We start from the raw sequence: 18,453 nt of genomic DNA on the forward strand, positions 1-18,453 counted from the left end.
GAGGAGAGGCATTCTCTGGATTTAAGTGTCCTTACCTGCACTGCACTGGCAGATGGGAAGTAAAGTAACAGCACATTATGGGCCATAGAGCTGCACGTTTCTTACTACAATCATGAAACCACTGGGAATACCGAAGGTATGCAACAGTCTAACCTCTCCTATGCCATTAACTGAAGTATCACATTTTTAGCAAATTAATATATATATTTTTAATTACCAGGAACACATGCAAAAGTGATTAGTCTCTTGCTATAATAGAGATACAGGAATAAACTGATACTGTGTAACTGCCTAGAGAAAGAATCATGGTAAGGAGAAATTGGGAACTGCCTGAGCAGGGGATGGAATGTGGGCCGGGGAACATTCTTATAATGATTTAGTTTAAACTGGGAACCACTTTACCAGTCTCTTACTGATAAAGTGAGAGGATCCCCTTCAGAAGAGTAAGGATTTTTGTGCCCAGGAATCTGAAATGTGTGTGTAGGGGTAGCAGTGCCCCCTCCTTGTTTCCTGGAATTCCTGCCATCAGGTGCAGATTTGCCAAGACTGTGCAAATTCTTATTCACTCATTTCTAGATCTCCCAAAATTGCTTTGTTGTCATTTTTATATATCAGCAGCAGGGACAGATTAAAGCATAGGTAACTCTAGACCACTGATCCCCAACCAGTAGCTCATGAGCAACATGTTGCTCTCCAACCACTTGGATGTTTCTCTCAGTGGCCTCAAAGCAGGTGCTTATTTTTGAATTCCAGGCTTGGAGGCAAGTTGTGTTGTATAAAACCAGGTGTACTGCCAAACAGAGCCTCAATGTATATTGACAATACACATAAGGGCTACCAAATGGCCAATCACAGTACTTATTTGGCACCCCAAGATCATTTTTTATGCTAGTGTTGCTCCCCAACTCCTTTTACTTCTGAATGTTGCTCACAGGTTCAAAAGGTTGGGGATCCCTGCTCTAGACAATAGCCAGAGGGCTATACAACGTTGTTTTCTTCATTGACGAAACTGTGCTTGGAGCTGGCAATGTCCAGGCCAGGGCCAAATATTGTAACCTACATCGGGCACTGTTGCTTATCTGTTATTAAAGTGCAGCTGACAGCTGGAGTCTGCGTGAAAATTTCACTTAGAGATTATTACAGACCCTTGCCTTAATATACATATGACCTGTTTCTTGCCCCTCAGAGACAGCTCTGACTATGTCTTAAAATAAGCACAAAGGGAAGAGTTTTACTGAGTGTCTGATGAGTTACAACAATGATATACAAATAGCCACAAAGAAGGACACAGACACATAGTTCTCTGTTTTTACTACTTTATTTGTTTAATGTGCCAAAACTGCAGTTTTCAAGAAGGACTAAAAATAACTCATAGTAATAACAAACTGCAACTTTTCTACTGGCTGAGATGGGTATACAGTGGCTTCATTCCAAATGGTGCATAAGCATATAACCCAAAATATGTCCTTGAAGGGGTATGCAAGAAGGGGCAGCATTTTGGAATTAAATGTTTCTGAGCAATATGCTATAGAGAATTATTTCCCCTGATAAACAGAGAACCAGCGGTACCTACTGCGTTGAGAGGAAGTAACTGTGTATCCCCCACCCCAATCCCACCTGCACAGAAAGTACTTTCCCCAGATACCCAGGGAACCCACTGTACCTACTGCACTGGAAGGAAGTGACTGTGTATTTCCACCCCTCTCCCACCTGTACAGAAATTACCTTCCCCAGATACCCAGGGAACCCTCTGTAGCTACTGCACTGGTAAGAAGTGACTGTATATCTACATCCCTCTCCCACCTGCACAGAAAGTACCTTCCCCAAATACCCAGGGAACTCACCGTAAATACTGCAATGGGAAACAGTAGCTATTCTTGGATTGGTTAGCCACCCTTTGGCCTTGAGTACAGCATGCAGTTAGGTAAATGTCCACCAAGAATTCGGATATCATACAGGCCATGTTCTTTGTACGGTTATTTCCCCTTTTATCCTCATATGACCTGGCTTACGGTAGAAGAGATGCCAAGGAGAAAGATCTTAGCTGGATAAACATTGATCTCAGTAGTATTAACAAATCATCAGTGAGGTCTTCATGTCCTCTCCTTAGCAGTGCTGCAGCTGTGTGTATCATTTCCCAGTAAAGTCCTGCCTTTTCTGTTGGCTACACTACTGTATCTTATCATCATATTAATTAGCCTTTATTATATACGCTATCTGTCTGCAGATTAGAGAAAGGGATGTTCCTTCCAGCACTCACTTCCTGGCATTACTACGGAGGAGGACAACAGGAAACAGAAAGTCATCTCCACTGCCGGTAAGATCTGGGCTCTATGGGGATCATGTAATAACACACCAGATCTAGACTCCTATAGCAACCAACCAGATGTTTGCTTTTAAGTGACTAAATACCGCTAAATACCAACTGCAGATTTGTTGTCGTGGGGTAATAGATCTGCAGAAGACAGAAGTTTGCATATGTCACCCAGGCCCGGACTGGCCATCTGGCTGTTCAGGCAAATGCCTGGTGGGCTGGTCAGTTTAGGGTTAAGTGGGCCAGGGAAGTGGAGCCTCTGAATAGGAGCCAAAGCTGAAAAACCAAATGGGAGTCAAAGGCAAAAAGTCAAATGGGAGCTGAAGCCGAATGGGAACCATACTGTATGTGAGTTGCTTTTTTGCCAGGGCTGCTTTTTACTACCAGTCTGGCCAAAGGTATCATATCCTTTATCCTCACAATGTAATGTCTTGAGAATGACACAACCAATTTACTATCAATGTCAATATTTTTGTATGCTTTTTATTCCTTCTTAATAGGGTGCTAAATGCCTATTACACAAACTGTTACACCAGTTTACACCAATTATACTGCTAGTTTAAATGGCTGAAAGACAAGTGAAAGCAAGCTCAATGCTAACATTGCCAATGCCTCATACAAACCATCTCTCCCTACTACTACTGCCTGTGTGACAGACATTAACGTAACTACCCCCCATGGTGCCAGGGTGCAGGCCGTGCAGCCAGCCCCCCCACTTGAAAAAGCAATCTACGCTGCAAATTGGCACACATGTGAACCACTGGCAGGCCCCAAGGGGTGGGGGTCCTGGTGCTTTCGCACTCCCCGCACCAGCAGTAGTTCCGTCACTGGTGACAGACACTAAACCAACTTTTACTCCCGCTCTTTGCTTGTACTTCCTAGGTGACAAGCAGACACAAATTACTCTCACTTACTCTCAATGACCATACTAATCAACCAGTCACGTAGGCCCTGAGGGTGGTGGGCCCTGCCAACAAGAAAGAAACTCCACCCAAGATCCACCCAAACCCCCCTGTCTCCAACACCAGCCATACCCCTTTGGTGGTCAATGAACATTATCAGGATTCCTCTCTGTCACAAGGCCTAACAATACCTCTTGTACCTCTCTGATTGGGGGGCCTGCATAGAGATATTATTATAAAGTACATTGTCAACATACTGATTATACCTCAACAGATATTATTATTTGGTTGAACCAAGCCAGCCAAAATTTTTCAACCTACCCAATCTATGGAATGACCAGTATCCACACTACATGGATGTCTGTCTAATCGTTCCTTAGACACTCGTGTCCCAAAATCATACAAAACCTCATATCTAATGACAATATATGTCCTGTACATGTTTGCATTCCTAGCCACAATAACAATGCCCAGCTGCATGGGGCCTAAGAGCTATAGTGGACCCAATGGGACGCTGACTTATATCCAGTTTCAGTATATGTTTAGGAAAAAATACCTTACTCACAATGCTTAGGGGGGCCCTAAAATGTCTTTGCCATGGAGCCTAGTAACTAATTGAGCTAATTGAGCTGGCACTGCCTACTGAGCATGATTAGTTTAATGGTGAATCTCCATGTTTGAGTTGCTTGTAATGTGGATCCTTTGTGGCACCTCCATGAATCCAGCAGTCTGTGTGTCCCAGGTAACGCAGCAGATAATAGTAACCTGTCAGAGGCTCATTCATCAATTAAACATTGAAATCACCACTTGTTGATGGAAGTTTCCATAGAAGCAGGTGGCTGGTTCCGTGAGCTGGCTTCCCAGAGGCTAAATACACACGCATACTATTGACTTCAGTGCCAGTGCTGGCAACACAAGAAATAAACTAGATTTGGCATTTGAATTATTCAGAGTCTCATGAAATGTCAACAGTCAGTGGATTTTTCTTTTTTTAGTCTTTTTTGAGTGAAATAAGCATCTATATATATCTATATTTCTATATATACAGTGTTGGACTGGACCACAGGGATTGTGATAACTCTCGGTGGGCCCAGGTGTCAGTGGGCCCTCCTGTTTTAAAGCATTTGGCATATTTCATGGCCATTACCTATTTCTATTAGAACAAAGAGACTAAATAGATTGAATAATAGATTATAGCATGAAAAGAAAAGAGACTAGCAGACTAGAGCTTGTGCGAGGAGAGGAATTAGTATAGTACTGAGAGTGGGCCCCTGATCTTTTGGCTGACACTGTATATATATATATATATATATATATATATATATATATATATATATATATATATATATATATATATATATATATATATATATATATATATATGTGTGTCCAGTAGGTACCCGCACTCCAATATCCGTTTACAGGTGCTGGTTCAATTTTAATCTACAAGATATATGTGTGAGTATGAGTGTGTGTAAGCTTGTATGTATAACTTTATTTAAAAAGTGCTACAAGGATACACAGCGCTGCACAATCTTACCATGTGCAAAGTACAAAGTATGATCTATATGAAAATTATAAATATCATACCAAAAATGCCATGTGGTATGAGACACAGTAGGAAGGTCCCTGGCCTGTAGAGCTTACAGTCTATGTGGGTGGATAACATACAGCTAGTGATGGACGAATCTGTGCCGTTTCGCAATGTTACAGCGAAATTTGCGAAACGGTGAAAAATTTGAGAAAACGCATTGAAGTCAATGGGCGTCAAAATAATTTCGACGCGTGTCAATTTTGATGAGAGCAACAATTTTTATACACGGGGCTATTTGGTCGAAATTAATTAAAGTCAATGGGTGTCCGAATCATTTTTCCGCGTGCCAATTTTCTTTTGATGCAGCAGATATTTCGCCGACAAATTTCAGCAGAATTTAAGATTGCAGGGGAGAGAGGTAGGAGTCTGGAAGACCAGTTAGTAGGCGATTGCAATAGTCTAAACGGGATAAGATAAGGGCAAGGATTAGTGTTTTTGCTATTAAAGGGGCATATTGGCAATAATGTGGAGGGATTTTGGCAGTAGTATTAAAGCAGACCTGTCACCTACACATAAAAATCTGTATAATAAAAGTCATTTGCAAATTAAACATGGAACCCAAATTCTTTTTTTCATCAAACATCCATACCTGTTATAAAGGTGTTTAAATATCTGACTGCAAATCATATATTACCTGCCCTGCCTCTATGCCTGAGGCATAGAGGTTGGACAGTCAATAACTTTCACTTTACATTCAGCAATTCCTAGATGTCACTTCATTCTTCACATTCCCCCTCTCTCCTAATGCTCTATTATTGTGTAGGGCAATGTGTATGGGCATTAGGTCCCCCATTCTGGTGCATACACAAGATTTTGGAGTGATACACAATATTTTTGTTCACCATAAATAACAACTTTTTTCAATTGCTTTCCATTTTATACTTCTTATTGTTTTCCCAAAATTTTAATTTAAAATGTAATGTCCATGTCTCCAGTGTCTCAGTCTGGCAGCTCAGTGATACAGGAGCATCTGAACTGTTACAATTTACTACATTTATTTGCTATAATTAGTTGATACATTTATCAGCAGTGTTTTTGGAATATTAGCAACTATTGTATTGACTTTAATGAAACTCAAGGATTCTGCCCAGTGGGGCCAAAGATAACAAATGTATCAACTAAATGTATCAATTTAGAATAGTTAAAGGAGACATAGAATAAATGAAAAAAAACCTAACTTTGTAGGCAATTATGAGTACTATATGGTGTTGCTTTTACAATGTGCTAATAAGTAATATTATCTTTAAAAAGATATAGATGTTCAGTGGTCCATGTCCCTGTTTCAAATCAGGCACAGTAGGAGGGTGACAGCCAATCACAGCTCTGCAGTCACACAAGCAAAGACAGGCTTCAGTTCCCTATTAGGTCCTGCTAGCTGCTGATTGGTTCCTGTCCTACAGTGCAGTATGCAGAATGCCAACGGCTCCCGTGCACAGCCAGAGAATTCAGGGAGCAGGAAGTAGAAGAGAAGGGAGGGATTATAAGGGTTTTTGCAGAAATATTCAGTAAATCAGCCTGAAACACTGCTTTTTTAAGTATAATTTTTCTATATCTAAATGAGTATATTTCACTGGTATGTTCTTATTTTTTACACAAAATGTCTCCTTTGAAGAGTCGGTGACCCTCCCTCCCAGAGCTGCTCTAGAAGGTGAAAAATTAAATGTTACACTTCAATATTAGAAATAATTGGAAAACATTATCTGAAACATTAACTGAACTGAAAAAAGTGTTTTAATGTGAACAACCCCTTAAAGAATGGGTTTGACAAAGGCCTGTCTGAATAAAGAAGGGAAAGTATCAGAAGCTAGAAAGGAATTGAATAAGTAAGTGCTAGAGTAAGGGTAGTGGCACGCTGTTTTAGTAATGGTAAGGGCATGGTATGAACAGATGATGTTGTAATTGGAGAGGATAAGAGAAGCTGAGCATCTTCAGACTCACTTAGAAAATCAAAAGAGTTGAATAGAGAAAGAGGAGATTTAGGAAGGTTGAAATTATTAGTACCTGAAGGGTTGGAAAATTGTTTGTGGATATATTCTACTTAGCTTTTAAAGAAGTCAGCAAAGTCCTGGGGGTATGCAGACATGTTAAAATTTTGTTTGGTGAAGGATGAAATGAGTTGAATATGGAAAGCAGGCATCGAAGGTTGGATTTGTTATTATTTATAAGTGTGATATAGTACTCTTGCTTAGCCTGGAATAGGGCAACATTGAGGCAGGCCATAAGAAACTAAAATATATTTATCTAGATAGAAAATACTGATACTGAGGAAAGTGACATTTACTTGTCCCTATGGGCTGGAATATTTAGAAAACAGTTGCATTTATAATTAGAAACAAAAATAACCCCAGCAAAGAGCAAAGGGCATATCCACCCATATGGAATCTCAGAGTTCCCGGCCGCTCCTGGTTAAGTTTACAGAAAGAAATTACCTTTCAATCCGCTATTTATAGAACAAAGGCTGAGACATGTCTACATATCCTATCTGCCTCTCAGCGTAAAGGAAAGGAAGATTTAGATTTATTTTAATATAAGGAAGTACGACTTTCCTTCCTTAAAAACTCATGCCATGGTCTATTTATAGCTTTGAAATTTAAGTGCTACTTGATATGATTCAAGAGACTTTAGACATTAGAGTCCAGACTCAGGCCAATTAATATTGGCACTACTACTTGTCCTGGTGCTAGCTCATAACCCTCCACATGCCACCCCCTTGATCAGAGCTCCATACACCACCATAACTGATCTCTAAGGCCTTTGTTGATCAAAGGTGTTTGTGATCAAACTGACCACTGACCAGGGAACATCACAAAGTGTGGCACTAGAGAGCAGTAGTCGTAGATATAAGTGGGGGATAGCAGGTATAGTAATGATATAGTTGGGGGATATCAGGTACAGTAATGCAAGATAGAGGCAGAAGGACAATATGGCCAGGCCATCAGGGGGGCACAGGCGGTACTCTTGCACCGGGCCAGGGCCTAAAGGTGGGCCCGGCTGTGCTGCCCTTTTCAAAATAATAGGGCCCCCCTTGACAGCACCAAAGCCATGCCTTTTCTGATGAAATCCCAAAGAGCTGAAGAGTCAAATTCCCAAAGAGCCAAAGTCCCGAAGCCATGAAAGCAGTCGAAGTTGAAGTCCTGAAAGATTGAAAAATTACTTGTGGACAAATTTTTACGAGAAGCTGCATTGCATTTTGGGAATTGTTACTGCTGTCACTGCTGCATGTTCCCGTAGTCTTTGCACATTCAATTCCATTGGCAAAGACTTTCCCAAAGCCTTTGGCCTGGGCGTTTTTCTCATTCTGCATCGTTAGCTGATGAGCTTGTGCTTCACAGCCTCCACAGTTTGCTGCAATAAGTCTAGGAAACATTACAGTGGGTCGATAATAAATAATATTCTTCATAACTTAAACCCCAGGGGGCTCGTGTACAGGGTGGAATATTACCCATCATTAAGAGGCTAATCATTTCTTGGAGCTAGATCCCTTTAAAGGTCTGAGAGAACTAGTGAGGGGTCAGGATATGTTTGGCACTATGTTGCTGTAACAGTCTTGGCTCTTGGCTTACCATTCAAAGATGAGTTAAAGGAAAACTAAACTCTAAAAATGAATATGGCTAAAATAACATACAGGTATTTTATATACTGAACTTATTACACCAGCCTAAAGTTTTAGCTTGTCAATAGCAGCAATGATCCAGGACTTGTCACAGGAGGTCACCATCTTGGAAAGTGTCTGTGACACTCACATGCTCAGTGGGTTCTGAGCAGCTGTTGAGAAGCTAAGCTTAGGGGTCGTCACAAATTATCAAGCAGAAAACGAGGTTGGCCTGTAATATAAGCTGATGCTACAGGGCTGATTATTAAATTCTGATGCTAATTGCACTGGTTTTTGTGCTGCCATTTAGTAATTATCTGTATTAATTACTAATCAGCCTTATATTGTGACATTTCTATTCTATGTGTACTGTATATTGTGAGTTGGTCCCTAAGCTGAGTAAGTGACAGCAGCACAGAGCATGTGCAGTGAATCAGCAGAAAAGAAGACACAGATCTTTACTGCGTAAGGGATGTGGTTGCCTTGGGCTGGTACAGAAGCACAAAACATAATGTACAACATTTCTAGCTACTTCTTTAGTTAGGTTTAAGTTCTCCTTTAAGCAGGAAAAAAAATATGGCAGGATTTTTCTTGGTCTGACACATTGTACAGAGGGTCCTTTGAATGAAATCTAGAGATGAAAGGGGTCAGCAGGGATGGGCAGCGGGAGACAGTTAAATTTCAATCAGACATGCACGTTAGGGAATGCCAGTGGATGCAGACTACTACATTAGAATGCTCATTGGCAGAGGGGACTTCTGCTTTCCAAGTCCCCAGTGCAACTACCAATATAGGGGCCTTGTAAGTTCAGCAAAATCTGTTCTATGGGGCCTGGCGGTAAAAACCTTCCTCCACCGACCACCTGTGGGGCACACGAGCCAAACCTTTATGTTCCTCCAGCAGCCTCGCTCATGCCTATTTTTGATCTTACATCTAATACATTCTCTCATTGGTCATTGGTCTTTTTGTTACTTAGAATGCATCCCCATGTCAACATATACAGAAAAAGCTGACCGTAGACATGCAGATTGCATTTTTTGTGCGAAGAAAATAGTCCAAAGATCTACCATTAACCATTCAGCTTAAAATAAGTAAGAAAAATAGCAAATGAGACAATGGTATGTCCATTAATTAACAGACAGCAATTGTACAAAAGTCATGCTCGGATGCCCGATAAATAGTAGTGACAGTCACCCTCTGATATCCTCAGATAGCCGACACAATTCTAAAATCGTATGAATCTTCATTTCGTATTACTGTATCTTTGCGTCTATGGCCAGCTTTAGACTAGGAAAATACTGGAAAGCTGGGCTGTGAAACAAGTGCATACAATGCTGAGTTGTCCATCCACATCATAACGTTATGCACTGGCAAGTGCCCAAGCAAATCCTGTCAAGGAAGCATTTATATATACAATAAGTCTGAAATAAGTAACCCCCATAATTTCACATATGATCTTAATCATGTATATTCATTTGTATTTAATAGATGTGATCGGAACACTCATTTCCTTCACTCACAAGTGACTGTTCCAAGCTGTTCCAGGGAAAGTGTTACCATAAAGGACAGCAGGGATCTAGGGTATAACAAAATTAGTCATCACTAAACCTGCTTTCATTGCAGCCACTACAGCAATTAGTGGTGACCTTCCATTACTCATTTGCATGATGAGAAGGCTTCTCTAGGGAGTCGGGGAAGCCAGAGAGTCTGTGACGGGCTGTTCCCCTTTTCTATGGAAGCCTTGGGAGTGGCTCCAGGTGACAAAGAATGACCTAAGCCCCAGTGATCCTTCTTCTTGGAATATTTCACATCGCTCAGGCTACGTCACATCCTGAAATGTGACAGACATTCCGCTGTCTAAAATAAAAGTGTGGGGATTTATGACTTAACAAGCCTAATATGAAATGCCAGTGATGTTATCTCCCTCATTACTTTTTTATGACATTATTAGTTAATCATACAAAGATATTCCATTTTTTTCACTTATCCACTTTATCCACACCCTCAAACCAATGTCAGTAAGTCATTCCTTCTTTTTATCTGGTCTGCAATATGCCTGGCGTTCTAAAGCTTTAGCTGAACTAAAGGTCTCAGCCTCTTTGGCCAACGTCATCATCATAACATTGGTTAGAGGGTTGGTTAGATAGAGGAAGCTGCAATGCTGTGGTGTGTGATTATGGGCAGTTATTCTGAGCTCTAGAAACTGCATGGATCCATTTTCTGTGGTTGCTTGGAGTGACTTCAGAGGTTTAGGACCAACCTAATAATGTCCCCTGCTGAAGCTTTTTTTAAATCCATCCTTCTAAGCATCTTCACCTCTCTCCAGACAGAAGGACAACTAGTCGGTTGAGTTGTAGTAGGGTTCCAGGGCTGGAACTAGAAGTAGACAGCAGAAGTCCCTGCCTTGGGTGCAGCCATTTTTGGAAAAAGGAAGGGGCACACTTGCAGTACATGTTTATTGGAGTGTATAGCTATTGTATTTTCCAAATCCAGTTTTGTCTCCCTGTATTTTTGGGCTGTGGAGGGAAACTGTGGAATCCAAATGACAACCATACAAATTAGTATTTTGCTTTGACTTTTTCCAAATTCTCCCAACAATGCTAAACAGTGTAGCCCTAGTATGCCTTTCATGCCACTTACACATTTTATAATATAACACAATAAAAACAAAGGCCAAGAAGCAGCGTCTATTCTTTAGGAAGTGTAGAAACCAACAAATACTTTTTTTTTTTTTAGAAAATAATATCTGAACAGAAGTAAGTAAAGGTCTCCCCTGCAGCCCAGTGACTGCATCTGGTGGGGTACCCTACACCAAAGGCACAGAGGGTAGCTGGAGTTTCTCAGGCATCCGGACTGTCTGCATAAAGCCATGTGTTTTTAAGGAATAGAGGCAGCTTTTGTTCGGGTGGCAATTAGTACATTCCATTGGAGGCACCAGGCAAAGCAGCGTCTAGCTGGGCTCTGTGTAGCAGAGGGAGCCCTGTGGGAGTGGGACGCCCCATTCACACAGCACTGAGACAGACCTGCTCTGCTTAAGCATTTCTCAGCACACAGAAGGAATGTAGGGAATGTGCAAGCTTGGAACTTTCCTACTCTGCTGTGGAAGGGCAAGGAGGGGCGGAGGGGTCCCAGAGTGGAGCTAGTTTCCTGCACTTAGACACAGCTAACAGCATCTGTCTTGGGAATAGGTTTATGGGGGGGGGCACATGTACCACAGCCATGTCTCACTGCCTGGTGGGGCCCTGCAAATAATATTTCCACAAGTGTGACTATATAAATGGGTATGTTGGGTTGCAGAGATTTCAGCACAGCCCTGCACAGCACTATTGCAATAAGCACCTATTTAAAGGGGACTGTTGGTGGGGAGTTTTACATCTAATGTGGGTGGCAGTGATTTCAGCACAGCCCTGCACAGTGCATTTTCCATAATTTCCTATATAAAGAGTAATATTGGAGGGATACGCCCAATGTGGGAGTGGAGATTTCAGCGCAGTCCTGCACAGTGCACTTTCCATAAGAAACAATATAAAGTCAATGTTGGGGGTTACACTAGGCAGCATTGGGGGTGCACAGTGCATTTTCCATAAGTCTATTTCCATAAGTCTATTTAGAGGAGTTTACACCCAATGTGGGTAGCGAGGTTTTAAACAATGCCCTGCACAGTACAGTAACTCTCTAGCAATGACTCTGCTTGGTGCCTGTTGCAGGCAATTCCCAATGTTATTGTGCAGGTGCTCCAAACACGGGAGTCGAGTGCAGGCAGTACACTACTCATAAAATTCTCTTGTTTTCTCCCCACACAGATTCATTTCAGTTCTGGCTAGCCCTTGCTTTAATAATGTCACAATGTATCTTCTGTGTTCCACATACTTGGCTTTGTGTTGTTTTCTTGGCATTGACTCTGTGTTTTTATTTGAACTTTCAAATTCTTCTATACTGCAAGTTTACTAACAGCTTTTATCCAAGCTCTGTTATTTCTCCTCTTCTGATCTTCTCACGGCTCATACTTACCCCAAATTATATAAATTATAAATACACTGTATGTATCCAACAGCCCATGTTCTGACAGCCATTCCCCCCATGCTTTGCAAATCTCCCGTTTAGTGTGTATTAATAAGAAACAAATAACATGTTGCTTTTTCCTTCGTACAGTACGGTAATCAATTATTACACAGCTTATCTCCAGCATGGAGATAACCATGATATAAAAAGTAGGAAATTGCTCAAATTTATTCTTTTTTTACAACAGAAGTAATACAAGAGCAGATTACTTGATGCTGCCACAACCTTTCAAAAAAGGAGCCTGAGCAGTCTGGTAGATTGACCATACTTAAAAGATATCGGTAAGCCGTTAATAAGTCTTTATCTCAAGAAACTCATGTTAAAAACATATACTATCAGGTTTAACAGTAGAATCCTGAATGTGGTCAGATTGGGTAGCAGGTCAAAGTGGGTAAAAATGAATGCTGTGGGTCCAGGTGTGGGATATGGATACAAGGGGACGTAGAAAAAAAGTATTAGCACATTTCTGAACTTTGTCTTATATAACTAGCAGTATGGGTAGCTCTTTTTCCTTGGATAAACATCCCATAACGTGGACAAAGATAGACAGTGCTGCATTAGTCAATAAATCAAATCCTGGCTGAGAAACCAAGCGATAATACATGCCATTTATGTTTTAGAGGAGCCAGAAGTTGAGTCTTAGTGGGATCTGCGCCAGACCTCTGTGTTATACTGTATGTTATATCCCCCCTTTGGGTGCTGTAGAATGTGGAATTGGATGTATCAGAATCCTCAAAAACCAAAGTACCTAAAATAAACTATTTCCTTCTGCCCTGCCCATGGCTCTCCTAACTTCAGCCACAAGTCTCACCAGGCAGCAGTGCTGTGAATAAGATAAATTTACAGTCAGATAAATTAACATTGATCCTGCTGTTTCTCTTATGACAGAATTATACTGTATATATAAAATCCCTTCCATAACGAATGTGCTATTAACACTGGCCTTTGTATGGTTTTTACCCTCCTTTGACATCATTATAGTCCTTCATATACAATAACTATAGCTATCTAATAAAGCCAAAAAAATGCAGCACCAATGGAAAAGTGTATCCAGTTAACAGACAACGTTTTGGGATACTCCTCTCCTTTTATCAAGCCCTTACATAACACTCACAACCTTTTAAAGTCAGAACACCTCTGTCACATGATCAATTCACTAAAACACAGCATCATGTTACAACGGCAATTGATTTATATATAGGTGTATCCCTAGCCCCAACCCAACCATGGGCAAAACAATTTCATTATACAAATACAATACAGATTATAATCCTTGTTCAATCCCTTTGTCATTTGTAATTTATTAATCCAGTAAACTTCTTTCTTCGATCTCTATTCTCTACCCCTCTTTATTTTTCAACCTGCTCTAATACAAAAGAAAGAATCTCCATGGATAAATGCCCCTGTGTAATATAAACGTGTAGATTACATTTTAACTTGCATTCTAGGACCAGTTCCCCTTTAATTAAATGTGAACTTCCAAGACAGGAAGAGAATGGGCAGACTGAACCAGCCAATGAGCTTAACCTCTGACATCAGAGTCTGTTTTTCTATTGGCCCAGACTGGGTCTAGGGTGATACCAGACTATCTTCTGCCTGGCAGATGGGCTCATAGCTCTGTAAGTTTCCTATCAGGTAGGGGTCTGATCAAAATGCTGCACAAACAGCCACTTTGTAATGAGTTGGATCTCCTGAGCTTTAAGTGTGCCAACCTCCAAGTGCTGGAATATTACAGGCCAGCCCCAGCAAATCCTTATTAGTAGAGACTGTTCCTGACATTCATCCAAAGTACAACCTCTTGCTATTTAATTGTCCACCCATGGACCCCACCCGTGTGCAGGAAGCAAGCAGAACACAGGCGGGGAGAGGGGAGGGATACTTGTGCAGGCTCCCAGAATAGAGAATGGGAAAAGTCTTAATTCTGTCCTGGCTTTGTGTCTTGGCAGCACATCACAAGCACAAGGAAGAAAGAAATTAAATGGTTTCACCAAGATCCCATCCTCCTTCAGTAATGAAAATTCACCTGCACCTGCATTTCATGCCTCAAGCACTAACCTAAATCTGAATGGGGCAGGGAATCGTTGTACCAAGATAAAACTGAATTTAGAGCAAGGTCTGCTTAACAGCCATAAAACAATAAAAATAATTCCATAAAGATAAATGTTCAATTTATTGTTTTACTGTTATTGTGATAACAGTAGATGACGAGGCGGAAAATACAAGAAGCTGTAAACCTTATCCTCCCGCACACTCCTGTACAGGATATCTAATAGGTACATAGGGTTTTGCCCCAAGCTACCAATATCTGGCCAACAGAAACCAAAAAAAGAATCTGCACAAGGACATTCATTATCCAGAGAGAAGAGAAAAGTACTGGATCAATAAGGAAGAGATGAGGTAGTTAAGAAATTGGTCAGGATAAAACCGGTTAGAGTCCTGCGTGGGTCCATTTTTTGGAACCCATACCCAACCCGTACCCTCAACCTGCAACCCGCAACCTGGACCCGCAAACCGGATTCTAACCCACTTGGACCCGCTACCCTACCCGCAAGTACCTTATCAGCAACCCGGACCCGCGACCTGATGACCCTCAAGAATCAGGAAGTGCTGTCATTGTAAACCGGAAGTGACATCATCAGAAGTAGGCATGATCAGAAAAAAAGGAGTAAAACAGGAAGTGCTGTCATTGTAAACCACAAGTGAAATCATAGGAAGTAGGCGTGATCAGAGAAAAGGCGTAAAAATCACTATTGAGAAGATCCACGGCCCGACCCACGGGTAACTAGCGGGTACCCACGGGTACCCGACCTGATGCAGGACTCTAGAACAGGTGTTGAGCGGGCAGAGGTAAGGTGCAAAGTAGCAGATGATATTTGGGGAGGAAGAGATAGAAGAGTTTGGAGTTCAGCATTGGATAAAAAAGTGGTTAAACAAAGAAGAGATGGAAATTCCAATAAGAAAGTGGAAATCTATGCCTTGGCAGAGACAGGTAGAACCGATTGTTTGGAGAGGTTGGTGAAAGTGAGAAGATCTTTGCCTTAACAAGCCACCATGGCTCATCTCTTTAGTCTGGTGTTGTCATTCCTCTAAGGAATTTCCCAGCATCCCCAATCAATATTTGCCCCATTTGATATTGACTGATAAAGCCAATAGAATGCTAACAAGTCAAGAGTGGCCAAGTTGATGGGCAACATTGTCCCATGTTAGTACAATGAGAGATTCAGTGACAAAGTTAAAAGGGTTCTTGGGAAGAGAAAAGAGACACCAAACACAGAGAAGTTGAGAGGCAGGGGAGAAACTCATTTCAGTTTATGGAATAGAGCAGACATAGATGGACACAGAGAAAAAGAATAACTGGCCCCTATATATAGGTGGGTTAAAAAGAATAAAAATCACGTAGAATTATGATGGGGTTTCAAAAGGCCCCTGTGCATACATTCAGTACCTCCTGTAGTCATGAGCCGGGGAAAGCACGCTCCAACCCAGAGATTATTTTTAAGAAATATGCTCATGTGCCTACAAAGGAAACCACCATGCGTCACTCCCATGATGCACCAATCACAGATCTGTCACATGATACAAGATAGAACTTTCATCAGCTGCATAAAAATACTGATAATAATTTAGCATAAATTGGGTGATTCATCAGCCATAGCTTTTTCATATGTATAATATGATCCTATTAAATGAGATGGGGCAATGCAGTGACCAAATAACTGTTTACAAACAGTACTATATTTAAGGGTCCCCTCTAAACCTGGTGGCCCATGACCCTAACTGCACAAAACCTGTAGTTGGGGCCGCTGGGGGCCTCCCAGTCTGATGCTACCTTAGACTGGGCCCATATCTCAAAAGTGGGGGCACTGATTCAGTGGAAATCTGTAAAGCCACATATAACCGGTAGGATACACTCTGCTTTTCCATAGGTCCTTTATCACCCCAGATAAAGCACTTTTTAGGAAATATCACAGAGAGAGACCCCAGGCATATGGAATTCTAGAACAAGACAGGCATGTGGCCACTCCGCCTGAGTAAGAAGGTCACTGACTTTAGGAGAATGGTTTGGTGGAGGGGGTTGCGCTGACGCTGGGAGGTCTCCGATTCCTGTTTATAATTAAAGTCAATCAGGAGACTGTGTTTATGCAAGTGCAGGTCACAGGGCGCTTACAGATCAAATGTGAACTTAATTAGAGGTTTGGCAGCTTGTTCCTGATTGGCTGACACTCTGCAACCTAAAGCAATATTCCATGTTTTATTTTGATTAAGACTTCAAACAGACTGTCACTTTCCTGCACAATGCTGCTCCTGCACCACAAGGCAGTTCGGCTGTAGATATTGGGTAATGTTGGTTCATTAAGAGGTTGATTAAAAGTCACAAAAAGCTGGGTATTTAGAGAAGACCAACGTAACATTATAAGTGGTAGTAATTTAGATGTTATTCCCTGAATCCCATGAACTGTAACAATAAAACTCCCACAAACGCAGAAACTATAATATGCTGAATTCATAAGTAGGTGTTCTCTCCCATTCATCTCTGATTAAATTGATTAAAAGTGTTTGACTGTTTGTCTAAAACCTTCCATCTCTGTATATTTGTATTTATTAGGGATGCACCGAATCTAGGATTAGGTTCGGGATTCGGCCAGGATTCAGCCGAATACTTCTGTCCGGCCGAACTGAATCTGAATACTAATTTGCATATGCAAATTAGGGGGAGGGAAATGGCATGACTTTTTGTCACAAAACAAGGAAGTGAAAAATGTTTTCCCCTTCCCACCCCTAATTTGGCCAAAATGGTTTTCGACCATTTTCCACGAAGGATTCTGGGGTTCAGTCTAATCCAAAATAGTGGATTCGTTGCATCCCGAGTATTTAAGGGAACAAGGTGCCATACTGCTTCCCTTAGCAGTACCATATGAGGGTATAGCTTATTGTGTGCCCAGAACATTCCATCTCTGTATATTTGTATTTATACATATGGGTAGGAGCTGCCATACTATTTCCCTCACACAGTACAGTATGAAGGTATAGCCTATTGTGTGCCTAAAACATTCCTTCTCTGTATATTTAGACACATGGATGGAAGCTGCCATACTATTTTCCTTTAGACAGTATATTATGAGGGCATCACTTATTGTGTGCCCAAGAACAAGCACCATGGAGGCAAAAAAAAAAAAACCCTCATAAAAATAACTGTTCCACTCTCTCTCTTCCCCCAGTGCATGTGCATCATAAATAGCAGGAGAATTTCATTTACTAGTAAACAATCTCTTTATAGCTTGTCCCTCCTCACATCTAATGTTAGTCTGACAGTTCCACTGATGGAAAGTCTGGCCTCTGCTTGGCGTTATTTAAATCAGTCATCAGTTGCTATCAGCGCTTCTGTGCACTCAGAAAGCACAGTATATTGATCAGTAATAACAAATAGTCGCCATGGCTGATGCCAACTCTCCACTGCAAATGAAAAAAACAAACCACCTGTGTATATCTACATTTCTAAAAGGCCCAATTGAATCTTTTCGCGTGTGTGTTCTTTCGACTTCCTGATTTCAGGAGGCTACAAACCATTATGTCAACAGATGAAAAGAAATGAGAATTGCAAAGGAAAAGACCTACCCACATTACTATAAACATTGCATATAACATGGTTCATTTTCAAGGGGTGGTTACAGAGTGGCCAATTCTAGACAACTTTTCAATTGGTCTTCATTTTTTCTTTTTTCTTAGACCTTCTCCTATACATATTCCAATCTCTTATTCAAATCAATGCATGGTTGCTAGGGTCATTTGGACCCTAGAAACCAAACTGCTGAAATTGCAAACTCAAGAGCTGCTGAACAAAAAGCTAAATAACTCAATTGCAAATAGTCTAAGTATCTAAGTATCTATTCTGTGCTCTCTGCCAAAAGCCAATTGAATTACAAACATTGTATCTTTTTCTGGCTGTTCAGTGCAGGAGATCAGAGAAAGTCAGGACATTTCAGTAACA

At 41.1% G+C, this 18,453-nt stretch overlaps 1 long non-coding RNA gene across 1 annotated transcript; it reads left to right on the plus strand.

Moving 5' to 3' along the window:
- Positions 1-1,717: 1,717 nt before the first annotated feature.
- Positions 1,718-14,935, plus strand: LOC108702851. The gene is made up of 3 exons (XR_001933381.2): positions 1,718-2,317; positions 12,652-12,745; positions 14,411-14,935. It is a non-coding gene; the product is annotated as an uncharacterized LOC108702851 (long non-coding RNA).
- The last annotated feature ends 3,518 nt before the right edge of the window (positions 14,936-18,453 follow it).

Source organism: Xenopus laevis, chromosome 9_10S, assembly GCF_017654675.1.
Source record: "Xenopus laevis strain J_2021 chromosome 9_10S, Xenopus_laevis_v10.1, whole genome shotgun sequence".
NCBI lineage: Eukaryota > Metazoa > Chordata > Amphibia > Anura > Pipidae > Xenopus > Xenopus laevis.